General features: G+C 52.2%; 1 protein-coding gene across 1 annotated transcript in view; it reads right to left on the bottom strand.

Moving 5' to 3' along the window:
• The window catches only part of RAB26 (RAB26, member RAS oncogene family), a 155688-nt gene that overhangs the window by 4691 nt on the left and 138995 nt on the right, over positions 1-12002 (bottom strand). The gene's annotated exons all lie outside the window — the stretch shown is intronic.

Below are 12002 nucleotides of genomic sequence, written 5' to 3'. Positions count from 1 at the left end.
TATAACCTCCGGCCCCTCACTCCCTCAGGTGTATAACCTCCGGCCCCCTCAGGTGTATAACCTCCGGCCCCTCACTCCCTCAGGTGTATAACCTCCGGCCCCCTCAGGTGTATAACCTCCGGCCCCTCACCCCCTCAGGTGTATAACCTCCGGCCCCTCACTCCCTCAGGTGTATAACCTCCGGCCCCCTCAGGTGTATAACCTCCGGCCCCTCACTCCCTCAGGTGTATAACCTCCGGCCCCCTCAGGTGTATAACCTCCGGCCCCCTCAGGTGTATAACCTCCGGCCCCTCGCCCCCTCAGGTGTATAACCTCCGGCCCCCTCAGGTGTATAACCTCCGGCCCCTCACTCCCTCAGGTGTATAACCTCCGGCCCCCTCAGGTGTATAACCTCCGGCCCCCTCAGGTGTATAACCTCCGGCCCCCTCAGGTGTATAACCTCCGGCCCCCTCAGGTGTATAACCTCTGGCCCCTCACTCCCTCAGGTGTATAACCTCCGGCCCCCTCAGGTGTATAATCTCTGGCCCCTCACTCCTTCAGGTGTATAACCTCCGGCCCCCTCAGGTGTATAATCTCTGGCCCCTCACTCCTTCAGGTGTATAACCCCCGGCCCCTCACCTCCTCGGGTGTATAACCTCTGACCCCTCGCCCCCCAGTATACAACATCCGACCCTCTGCCATGTCGTCTGCCTTTACTACCATGTGACAGATCGGCTGGTGGTTCGGAGCTCACTGATACCAGCACGGTCCTGTAATCGGAACCATCGGGGTAACAAGTCCGTCCATGACATTTCTTCCTCCTAAATCTTCCCCCATCACCTGTGAGTGAGATCACTGAGAAGTGGAAGGAACCGCAGCAACTCAGCCCCAAAGTGGAGACCCCGTAACATTACAGAGCGGGGGGCAAGTGCTGAGGAGCAGAGGGCAGAAAGTCACCGCTCTGCTGACCCCATAACTGTAGAGTCCAGACCTCCTCTGGTATAACATCAGCACAAACACTGCGCCCTCACCGGGAGCTTCATGGCCGAGCAGCTGCATGCAGCCGTACATCACCAAGCACAATGCCGAGTGTCGGATGGAGTGGTGTAAAGCTGCCACCACTGGACTCTGGAGGAGACGTGTTCTGTGCAGTGACGGATCGCACTTCTCTTTCTGCGTCTGATGGAGGAGTCTGGGTTTGGTGATTCCAGGAGGATGTTACCCCCTGACTGCATTGTGCCCCCTCTACAGATGGTGGAGGAGGATAATACTATGGGATGTTATCGGGGCGGCCTCGGCCTCTTAGGTCCAGTGAGGGGAAATCTTAATTCTTCAGCACCAGACATTGTGGACACTTGTAGCTTCAGCTTTGTGGGAACAGATTGGTGAAGACCCTTATCTGTCCCCCATGACTGTGTCCAGTGCACAAGCTCCATACAGACATGGAGGGGGAGATTAGAGACCGGACGCACAGCCCAAATACCAACCCCAGAACGGAGATTATGGGCCCGGCCTCAGGGTCTATCCTCACAAATGCTCTTCTAGATGAAGGGATTAAAATTCCCCCAGACGCCTCCAGAGCGACTCCATATTAATATCTATGACTGTATGAACCTATATAGAAATCGGAGTGTAACGCCAAAAATTCAATTGAGAAAGTATGTTGTAATATCAAAATTATTTGCTCTTTATTAGTACAGGTGCAAAACAAGTACGTTAAAAAGTACAATCAAATGATCAGAAAACAGATGACACAGAGGAATGGAGTCACCGCACATGTTTCACAAATGCCCCCCGATGAAGCCCAGCACGAAACGTGCGTAGGGGCTCTGGGGACTGGACTCTCCGCACACGTATTTCTTCCATGGGTAAGCATGGTTACTGTTTTACCTTTCTCTCCATACCTTTCTGCACATAGCACTTTAATGGAAGGTTCTGTATGAATTCCCTATGCCCTTTGGCATTAACTTTACTTCTGTATAAATAACAGACGGCCATGTGTGAGACTTTGCAGCATTGGCATGGGTCTTCATGCAGATTTGGGGTTATTTATTAATTTTGTACCATTGCATTTACTATACATGTGCGGTGACTCCATTCCTCTGTGTCATCTCTGTTTTCTGATCATTTGATTGTACTTTTTAACGTACTTGTTTTGCACCTGTACTAATAAAGAGCAAATAATTTTGATATTACAACATACTTTCTCAATTGAATTTTTGGCGTTACACTCCGATTTCTATATAGGTTCATATATTTCTAAGGGAGTTGCTTTCTTATTTAAGCCATTATGAACGTTCTTTTTTCTAGATAGAAAAAGTACTATGTTCATTGATATGTTGGATTATGTCAAATTTAATATCTATGACTGTAGAATGGGAGGTCAGAAGCGTTTCTGTAGTGTAATGTGAAGGGGGCACAAACTTTTCTCTATATAATGTATTTGCATGTTTTAGCGATAGCTGGTGGGTGGAAATCAGAGCGCTCAAAAGTAGAACCTGATCCTTGGCGAGCTCAGGCATACTAGTGTCATCGCTCTCTGGCATTCAAACAAACTGTTTGAATGTTATTTTGCTTTGATTATTGTATTGTTAACGCTGTTACTTATGACTTGTGTTTTTAAACTGTTACACTGTAAAGCGCTTCAGAATATGTTGGCACTATATAAATAAAGATTATTATTATTAACTGTTGTCTGACATTCTTATGGGCTCACTTTCGTCCCCTAGGGAAAAAAAATATCTTTGTCGTCTCGTACCGACAATCCCTCTCTATAATAATCAATCTACCCTTCCTATCTATAAGAAACAATGGATATTAAGGTTTCCTGTCCTATAACAGTCACAAAGGAGACTTGCACATTTTGATTTCTGCCATAGGGCCTCTGCAGCAAGGTTACATTCTAGTTTTTGGATGTTATGTGCAGGACATTCCACTAGGGGGCAGTAACAATTCAGTTAAGAACTTGCGGACTTATTCTTGGAGGGTTGTTGTGACAGGTTCTACTTCCAATTACTGCACTTTAGGATGATTGATTGTCGCTCGCCTCAGTTTCGTGCGCTGCGTTGTCACTGAATATTGCGCTTCTCAAGCAGCGAATATATCTTTACAGGAAAAATGTTAATTCTAACAAACAATAACGAAGAAACTATGAGCACAAGGCCCAGAATCTGCAAACGTGGCCATAGTGGCATGAGGAGGGCAATATGTACTGGTTGTCCGACTATGGGATACTGCATTGTATACCGGTCACCAGATGGGAGCGCTGTGCTGTACTATTATATACCGGTCACCAGATGGGAGCGCTGTGCTGTACTATTATATACCGGTCACCAGATGGGAGCGCTGTGCTGTACTATTATATACCGGTCACCAGATGGGAGCTCTGCGCCGTAGTATTGTATACCGGTCACCAGATGGGAGCTCTGCGCCGTAGCATTGTATACCGGTCACCAGATGGGAGCTCTGCGCCGTAGTATTATATACCGGTCACCAGATGGGAGCTCTGCGCCGTAGTATTATATACCGGTCACCAGATGGGAGCTCTGCGCCGTAGTATTATATACCGGTCACCAGATGGGAGCTCTGCGCCGTAGTATTATATACCGGTCACCAGATGGGAGCTCTGCGCCGTAGTATTGTATACCGGTCACCAGATAGGCGCTCTGCGCCGTAGCATTATATACCGGTCACCAGATGGGAGCTCTGCGCCGTAGCACTGTATACCGGTCACCAGATGGGCGCTCTGCGCCGTAGCACTGTATACCGGTCACCAGATGGGCGCTCTGCGCCGTAGTATTATATACCGGTCACCAGATGGGAGCTCTGCGCCGTAGTATTGTATACCGGTCACCAGATGGGAGCTCTGCTTCGTAGTATTGTATACCGGTCACCAGATGGGCGCTCTGCGCCGTAGCATTGTATACCGGTCACCAGATGGAAGCTCTGCGCCGTAGTATTATATACCGGTCACCAGATGGGAGCTCTGCGCCGTAGTATTGTATACCGGTCACCAGATAGGCGCTCTGCGCCGTAGCATTATATACCGGTCACCAGATGGGAGCTCTGCGCCGTAGCACTGTATACCGGTCACCAGATGGGCGCTCTGCGCCGTAGCACTGTATACCGGTCACCAGATGGGCGCTCTGCGCCGTAGTATTATATACCGGTCACCAGATGGGAGCTCTGCGCCGTAGTATTGTATACCGGTCACCAGATGGGAGCTCTGCTTCGTAGTATTGTATACCGGTCACCAGATGGGCGCTCTGCGCCGTAGCATTGTATACCGGTCACCAGATGGAAGCTCTGCGCCGTAGTATTATATACCGGTCACCAGATGGGAGCTCTGCGCCGTAGTATTATATACCGGTCACCAGATGGGAGCTCTGCGCCGTAGTATTGTATACCGGTCACCAGATAGGCGCTCTGCGCCGTAGCATTATATACCGGTCACCAGATGGGAAGATGGGAGCTCTGCGCCGTAGCACTGTATACCGGTCACCAGATGGGCGCTCTGCGCCGTAGCACTGTATACCGGTCACCAGATGGGCGCTCTGCGCCGTAGTATTATATACCAGTCACCAGATGGGAGCTCTGCGCCGTAGTATTGTATACCGGTCACCAGATGGGAGCTCTGCTTCGTAGTATTGTATACCGGTCACCAGATGGGCGCTCTGCGCCGTAGCATTGTATACCGGTCACCAGATGGAAGCTCTGCGCCGTAGTATTATATACCGGTCACCAGATGGGAGCTCTGCGCCGTAGTATTATATACCGGTCACCAGATGGGAGCTCTGCTCCATAGTATTATATACCGGTCACCAGATGGGAGCTCTGCTCCATAGTATTATATACCGGTCACCAGATGGGAGCTCTGCACTGTAGTATTATATACCGGTCACCAGATGGGAGCTCTGCGCCGTATTATATACCGGTCACCAGATGGGCGCTCTGCGCCGTAGTATTATATACCAGTCACCAGATGGGAGCTCTGCGCCGTAGTATTGTATACCGGTCACCAGATGGGAGCTCTGCTTCGTAGTATTGTATACCGGTCACCAGATGGGCGCTCTGCGCCGTAGCATTGTATACCGGTCACCAGATGGAAGCTCTGCGCCGTAGTATTATATACCGGTCACCAGATGGGAGCTCTGCGCCGTAGTATTATATACCGGTCACCAGATGGGAGCTCTGCTCCATAGTATTATATACCGGTCACCAGATGGGAGCTCTGCTCCATAGTATTATATACCGGTCACCAGATGGGAGCTCTGCACTGTAGTATTATATACCGGTCACCAGATGGGAGCTCTGCGCCGTATTATATACCGGTCACCAGATGGGAGCTCTGCGCCGTAGTATTATATACCGGTCACCAGATGGGAGCTCTGCGCCGTAGTATTATATACCGGTCACCAGAAGGGAGCTCTGCGCCGTAGTATTATATACCGGTCACCAGATGGGAGCTCTGCGCCGTAGTATTATATACCGGTCACCAGATGGGAGCTCTGCGCCGTAGTATTGTATACCGGTCACCAGATGGGAGCTCTGCTCCGTAGCATTGTATACCGGTCACCAGATGGGAGCTCTGCGCCGTAGTATTATATACCGGTCACCAGATGGGAGCTCTGCGCCGTAGTATTGTATACCGGTCACCAGATGGGAGCTCTGCGCCGTAGCACTGTATACCGGTCACCAGATGGGAGCTCTGCGCCGTAGTATTATATACCGGTCACCAGATGGGAGCTCTGCGCCGTAGTATTATATACCGGTCACCAGATGGGAGCTCTGTGCCGTAGTATTGTATACCGGTCACCAGATGGGAGCTCTGCTCCGTAGCATTGTATACCGGTCACCAGATGGGAGCTCTGCGCCGTAGCATTATATACGGGTCACCAGATGGGAGCTCTGCACCGTAGTATTATATACCGGTCACCAGATGGGAGCTCTGCGCCGTAGTATTGTATACCGGTCACCAGATGGGAGCTCTGCTCCGTAGCACTGTATACCGGTCACCAGATGGGAGCTCTGCGCCGTAGCACTGTATACCGGTCACCAGATGGGAGCTCTGCGCCGTAGTATTATATACCTGTCACCAGATGGGAGCTCTGCGCCGTAGTATTATATACCGGTCACCAGATGGGAGCTCTGCGCCATAGTATTGTATACCGGTCACCAGATGGGCGCTCTGCGCCGTAGCATTATATACCGGTCACCAGATGGGAGCTCTGCGCCGTAGCACTGTATACCGGTCACCAGATGGGCGCTCTGCGCCGTAGTATTATATACCGGTCACCAGATGGGAGCTCTGCGCCGTAGTATTGTATACCGGTCACCAGATGGGAGCTCTGCGCCGTAGTATTATATACCGGTCACCAGATGGGAGCTCTGCGCCGTAGTATTATATACCGGTCACCAGATGGGAGCTCTGCGCCGTAGTATTATATACCGGTCACCAGATGGGAGCTCTGCGCCGTAGTATTGTATACCGGTCACCAGATGGGAGCTCTGCTCCGTAGCATTGTATACCGGTCACCAGATGGGAGCTCTGCGCCGTAGCATTATATACCGGTCACCAGATGGGAGCTCTGCGCCGTAGTATTATATACCGGTCACCAGATGGGAGCTCTGCGCCGTAGTATTGTATACCGGTCACCAGATGGGAGCTCTGCTCCGTAGCACTGTATACCGGTCACCAGATGGGAGCTCTGCGCCGTAGTATTATATACCGGTCACCAGATGGGAGCTCTGCGCCGTAGTATTGTATACCGGTCACCAGATGGGAGCTCTGCGCCGTAGCATTGTATACCGGTCACCAGATGGGAGCTCTGCGCCGTAGCATTATATACCGGTCACCAGATGGGAGCTCTGCGCCGTAGCATTATATGCCGGTCACCAGATGGGAGCTCTGCGCCGTAGCACTGTATACCGGTCACTAGATGGGAGCTCTGCGCCGTAGTATTATATACCGGTCACCAGATGGGAGCTCTGCGCCGTAGTATTGTATACCGGTCACCAGATGGGAGCTCTGCGCCGTAGTATTATATACCGGTCACCAGATGGGAGCTCTGCGCCGTAGCATTATATACCGGTCACCAGATGGGAGCTCTGCGCCGTAGCACTGTATACCGGTCACCAGATGGGAGCTCTGCGCCGTAGTATTATATACCGGTCACCAGATGGGAGCTCTGCACTGTAGTATTGTATACCGGTCACCAGATGGGAGCTCTGCGCCGTAGCACTGTATACCGGTCACCAGATGGGAGCTCTGCGCCGTAGTATTATATACCGGTCACCAGATGGGAGCTCTGCGCCGTAGTATTATATACCGGTCACCAGATGGGAGCTCTGCGCCGTAGTATTATATACCGGTCACCAGATGGGAGCTCTGCGCCGTAGTATTATATACCGGTCACCAGATGGGAGCTCTGTGCCGTAGTATTGTATACCGGTCACCAGATGGGAGCTCTGCTCCGTAGCATTGTATACCGGTCACCAGATGGGAGCTCTGCGCCGTAGCATTATATACGGGTCACCAGATGGGAGCTCTGCACCGTAGTATTATATACCGGTCACCAGATGGGAGCTCTGCGCCGTAGTATTGTATACCGGTCACCAGATGGGAGCTCTGCTCCGTAGCACTGTATACCGGTCACCAGATGGGAGCTCTGCGCCGTAGCACTGTATACCGGTCACCAGATGAGAGCTCTGCGCTGTAGTATTGTATACCGGTCACCAGATGGGAGCTCTGCGCTGTAGTATTGTATACCGGTCACCAGACGGGAGCTCTGCGCTGTAGCATTATATACCGGTCACCAGATGAGAGCTCTGCGCTGTAGTATTGTATACCGGTCACCAGATGGGCGCTCTGCGCTGAAGTATTATATACCTTTCACCAGATGGGAGCTCTGCGCTGTAGTATTGTATACCGGTCACCAGACGGGAGCTCTGCGCTGTAGTATTGTATACCGGTCACCAGACGGGAGCTCTGCGCTGTAGCATTATATACCGGTCACCAGATGAGAGCTCTGCGCTGTAGTATTGTATACCGGTCACCAGATGGGCGCTCTGCGCTGAAGTATTATATACCTTTCACCAGATGGGAGCTCTGCGCTGTAGTATTGTATACCTTTCACCAGATGGGAGCTCTGCGCCGTATTATATACCGGTCACCAGATGGGCGCTCTGCGCCGTAGTATTATATACCAGTCACCAGATGGGAGCTCTGCGCCGTAGTATTGTATACCGGTCACCAGATGGGAGCTCTGCTTCGTAGTATTGTATACCGGTCACCAGATGGGCGCTCTGCGCCGTAGCATTGTATACCGGTCACCAGATGGAAGCTCTGCGCCGTAGTATTATATACCGGTCACCAGATGGGAGCTCTGCGCCGTAGTATTATATACCGGTCACCAGATGGGAGCTCTGCTCCATAGTATTATATACCGGTCACCAGATGGGAGCTCTGCTCCATAGTATTATATACCGGTCACCAGATGGGAGCTCTGCACTGTAGTATTATATACCGGTCACCAGATGGGAGCTCTGCGCCGTATTATATACCGGTCACCAGATGGGAGCTCTGCGCCGTAGTATTATATACCAGTCACCAGATGGGAGCTCTGCGCCGTAGTATTATATACCGGTCACCAGAAGGGAGCTCTGCGCCGTAGTATTATATACCGGTCACCAGATGGGAGCTCTGCGCCGTAGTATTATATACCGGTCACCAGATGGGAGCTCTGCGCCGTAGTATTGTATACCGGTCACCAGATGGGAGCTCTGCTCCGTAGCATTGTATACCGGTCACCAGATGGGAGCTCTGCGCCGTAGTATTATATACCGGTCACCAGATGGGAGCTCTGCGCCGTAGTATTGTATACCGGTCACCAGATGGGAGCTCTGCGCCGTAGCACTGTATACCGGTCACCAGATGGGAGCTCTGCGCCGTAGTATTATATACCGGTCACCAGATGGGAGCTCTGCGCCGTAGTATTATATACCGGTCACCAGATGGGAGCTCTGCGCCGTAGTATTATATACCGGTCACCAGATGGGAGCTCTGTGCCGTAGTATTGTATACCGGTCACCAGATGGGAGCTCTGCTCCGTAGCATTGTATACCGGTCACCAGATGGGAGCTCTGCGCCGTAGCATTATATACGGGTCACCAGATGGGAGCTCTGCACCGTAGTATTATATACCGGTCACCAGATGGGAGCTCTGCGCCGTAGTATTGTATACCGGTCACCAGATGGGAGCTCTGCTCCGTAGCACTGTATACCGGTCACCAGATGGGAGCTCTGCGCCGTAGCACTGTATACCGGTCACCAGATGGGAGCTCTGCGCCGTAGTATTATATACCGGTCACCAGATGGGAGCTCTGCGCCGTAGTATTATATACCGGTCACCAGATGGGAGCTCTGCGCCATAGTATTGTATACCGGTCACCAGATGGGCGCTCTGCGCCGTAGCATTATATACCGGTCACCAGATGGGAGCTCTGCGCCGTAGCACTGTATACCGGTCACCAGATGGGCGCTCTGCGCCGTAGTATTATATACCGGTCACCAGATGGGAGCTCTGCGCCGTAGTATTGTATACCGGTCACCAGATGGGAGCTCTGCGCCGTAGTATTATATACCGGTCACCAGATGGGAGCTCTGCGCCGTAGTATTATATACCGGTCACCAGATGGGAGCTCTGCGCCGTAGTATTATATACCGGTCACCAGATGGGAGCTCTGCGCCGTAGTATTATATACCGGTCACCAGATGGGAGCTCTGCGCCGTAGTATTATATACCGGTCACCAGATGGGAGCTCTGCGCCGTAGTATTATATACCGGTCACCAGATGGGAGCTCTGCACTGTAGTATTATATACCGGTCACCAGATGGGAGCTCTGCGCCGTAGTATTATATACCGGTCACCAGATGGGAGCTCTGCACTGTAGTATTATATACCGGTCACCAGATGGGAGCTCTGCGCCGTAGTATTGTATACCGGTCACCAGATGGGAGCTCTGCGCCGTAGTATTATATACCGGTCACCAGATGGGAGCTCTGCGCCATAGCACTGTATACATGTCACCAGATGGGAGCTCTGCTCCGTAGCACTGTATACCGGTCACCAGATGGGAGCTCTGCGCCGTAGCACTGTATACCGGTCACCAGATGGGAGCTCTGCGCCGTAGTATTATATACCGGTCACCAGATGGGAGCTCGGCGCCGTAGTATTATATACCGGTCACCAGATGGGAGCTCTGCGCCGTCGTATTATATACCGGTCACCAGATGGGAGCTCTGCGCCGTAGTATTGTATACCGGTCACCAGATGGGAGCTCTGCTCCGTAGCATTGTATACCGGTCACTAGATGGGAGCTCTGCGCCGTAGTATTATATACCGGTCACCAGATGGGAGCTCTGCGCCGTAGTATTGTATATCGGTCACCAGATGGGAGCTCTGCTCCGTAGCGTTGTATACCGGTCACCAGATGGGAGCTCTGCGCCGTAGCACTGTATACCGGTCACCAGATGGGCGCTCTGCGCCGTAGCACTGTATACCGGTCACCAGATGGGCGCTCTGCACTGTAGTATTATATACCGGTCACCAGATGGGAGCTCTGCGCCGTAGTATTGTATACCGGTCACCAGATGGGAGCTCTGCGCCGTAGTATTATATACCGGTCACCAGATGGGAGCTCTGCGCCGTAGCATTATATACCGGTCACCAGATGGGAGCTCTGCGCCATAGCACTGTATACATGTCACCAGATGGGAGCTCTGCTCCGTAGCACTGTATACCGGTCACCAGATGGGAGCTCTGCGCCGTAGCACTGTATACCGGTCACCAGATGGGAGCTCTGCGCCGTAGTATTATATACCGGTCACCAGATGGGAGCTCGGCGCAGTAGTATTATATACCGGTCACCAGATGGGAGCTCTGCGCCGTCGTATTATATACCGGTCACCAGATGGGAGCTCTGCGCCGTAGTATTGTATACCGGTCACCAGATGGGAGCTCTGCTCCGTAGCATTGTATACCGGTCACCAGATGGGAGCTCTGCGCCGTAGCATTATATACCAGTCACCAGATGGGAGCTCTGCGCCGTAGTATTATATACCGGTCACCAGATGGGAGCTCTGCGCCGTAGTATTGTATACCGGTCACCAGATGGGAGCTCTGCTCCGTAGCATTGTATACCGGTCACCAGATGGGAGCTCTGCGCCGTAGCATTATATACCGGTCACCAGATGGGAGCTCTGCGCCGTAGTATTATATACTGGTCACCAGATGGGAGCTCTGCGCCGTAGTATTGTATACCGGTCACCAGATGGGAGCTCTGCTCCGTAGCACTGTATACCGGTCACCAGATGGGAGCTCTGCGCCGTAGTATTATATACCGGTCACCAGATGGGAGCTCTGCGCCGTAGTATTGTATACCGGTCACCAGATGGGAGCTCTGCGCCGTAGCATTGTATACCGGTCACCAGATGGGAGCTCTGCGCCGTAGCATTATATACCGGTCACCAGATGGGAGCTCTGCGCCGTAGCATTATATGCCGGTCACCAGATGGGAGCTCTGCGCCGTAGCACTGTATACCGGTCACTAGATGGGAGCTCTGCGCCGTAGTATTATATACCGGTCACCAGATGGGAGCTCTGCGCCGTAGTATTGTATACCGGTCACCAGATGGGAGCTCTGCGCCGTAGTATTATATACCGGTCACCAGATGGGAGCTCTGCGCCGTAGCATTATATACCGGTCACCAGATGGGAGCTCTGCGCCGTAGCACTGTATACCGGTCACCAGATGGGAGCTCTGCGCCGTAGTATTATATACCGGTCACCAGATGGGAGCTCTGCGCCGTAGTATTGTATACCGGTCACCAGATGGGAGCTCTGCGCCGTAGTATTATATACCGGTCACCAGATGGAAGCTCTGCACTGTAGTATTGTATACCGGTCACCAGATGGGAGCTCTGCGCCGTAGCACTGTATACCGGTCACCAGATGGGAGCTCT

The sequence above is a fragment of the Dendrobates tinctorius genome, unplaced genomic scaffold (genome assembly GCF_039654945.1).
Source record: "Dendrobates tinctorius isolate UK_male_01 unplaced genomic scaffold, ASM3965494v1 ptg000267l, whole genome shotgun sequence".
Lineage (NCBI taxonomy): Eukaryota > Metazoa > Chordata > Amphibia > Anura > Dendrobatidae > Dendrobates > Dendrobates tinctorius.
Note: the sequence above shows the minus strand (reverse complement) of the source record. Positions and strands in the feature narration are given on the sequence as shown.